Source organism: Egretta garzetta, unplaced genomic scaffold, assembly GCF_000687185.1.
Source record: "Egretta garzetta isolate BGI_Z169 unplaced genomic scaffold, ASM68718v1 scaffold677, whole genome shotgun sequence".
NCBI classification, from domain to species: Eukaryota; Metazoa; Chordata; class Aves; order Pelecaniformes; family Ardeidae; genus Egretta; species Egretta garzetta.
The window spans coordinates 93,116-95,016 of NW_009260355.1; positions in this window are offsets into that span (position 1 = coordinate 93,116).

Sequence of the window (1,901 nt, forward strand, 5' to 3'; positions counted from 1 at the left end):
TCCTGAGCAAATTTGGGGTTGGTGCATCCCCATTCTAGAGCAAATTTGGATCCCCAGTGCAGATCTGGGGTTGGTGCATCCCCGTTCCATTGCAAATTTGGATCCCCAGTGCAGATCTGGGGTGGGTGCATCCCTGTCCTGGTGCAAATTTGGATCCTGTGCAGATCTGGGGTGGGTGCATCCCTGTCCTGGTGCAAATTTGGATCCTGAACAAATTTGGGGTGGGTGCATCCCTGTCCTGGTGCAAATTTGGATCCTGTGCAGATCTGGGGTGGGTGCATCCCTGTCCTGGTGCAAATTTGGATCCTGAACAAATTTGGGGTCGGTGCATCCCTGTCCTGGTGCAAATTTGGATCCTGAGCAAATTTGGGGTTGGTGCATCCCCGTTCCCGTGCAAATTTGGCTCCTGAGCAAATTTGGGGTTGGTGCATCCCCATTCTAGAGCAAATTTGGATCCCCAGTGCAGATCTGGGGTCGGTGCATCCCTGTCCTGGTGCAAATTTGGATCCTGTGCAGATCTGAGCTTGGTGCATCAGTGTCTTGGCACAAATTCGGATCCAGTGTAAATCCAGACTTGGTGCATCCCCATCCCGGTGCAAATTCAGATTTGGTGCATCCCCATCCCCATGTGAATCCAGATCCTGTGCAAATTCAGGTCCAGGCATCCCCACCCTGATGCAAATTTGGGGTTGGTGCATCCCCACCCTGATGCAAATTTGGATTCTGTGCATCCCCACCCTGGTGCTGATTCAAATTTGGTGCACCCCTGTCCTGCTGCAAGACTCAGCTCATCCCCGGGATGGTGCAAAGTTGAATCCGGTGCAAATTGGGGTTCAGCGCAATCCCGTCCCGGTGCAAATTTGGATCCGATGCAAATTTGGGGTCAGTGCACCCCCATCTTGGTACAAATTTGGTTTTCCTGGTGGAAATCCATACCCCGTGCAAATTCGGGGTCAGTGCATCCCCCGACCCCGTGCAAATCCAGATCCCATGCAAATCTGGGAGTGGTGCATCCCAATCCTGGTACAAATCTGGGAGTGGTGCATCCCAATCCTGGTACAAATCTGGGAGTGGTGCATCCCAATCCTGGTGCAAATCTGGGGTCAGTGCACCCTAATCCTGGTGCAAATTTGAATCCCGTGCAAATTTGGGGCTGGTGCATCCCAATCCTGGTCCAAATCCGGATTCAGTGCATCCCAATGCTGGTGCAAATCTGGATCCCGTGCAAATTTGGATTCATTGGATCCCAACCCTGGTGCAAATCTGGATCACTGCAAATCTGGGGTCAGTGCATCCCAATCCTGGTGCAAATCTGGATTCAGTGCATCCCAATCCTGGTGCAAATCTGGATTCAGTGCATCCCAATCCTGGTGCAGTCCTGCGAAATTCCGATGATTTTTGTTTCTTGCTTTCCGCCCAGGTTAATTTGCTGTTTTTTCTCATCACCCTCTGGACGCTGCGGGACAAACTCTCCACCCTCAACGCCGATGTCACGGCCTTAAAAAAAAACCGGTGGGTTTTTGGCAGCGGCGTCTAAGTGCCGGTGGGTTTTTTTGGGAGGGGGGAGGAGAAGGCGAATCCGGGACGGGGTGAGCGAAACAAGTTTTCCGTCAGGGTGATGGCGTTCAAGGCGCTGGCGCACATTATCATCCTCGGCTGCACGTGGGGTCTGGGCTTGCTGCGGGGGCAGGGGGACAACACCGTGGAGTGCATCTCAATCCTGGTGCAAATCTGCATCTTGTGCAAATTCGGGGTCAACACATCCCCATCGCGGTGCAAATTCAAGCTCAGCGCGCCCCAGTCCCGTTCCACACCCAAACCGACGGTGGGAAGGGGTGGCGTGGCCCCTCCCCGGGGCTGGGGGACATGTGACGAGCGGATCGTGCTCAGCAGAAGCTACA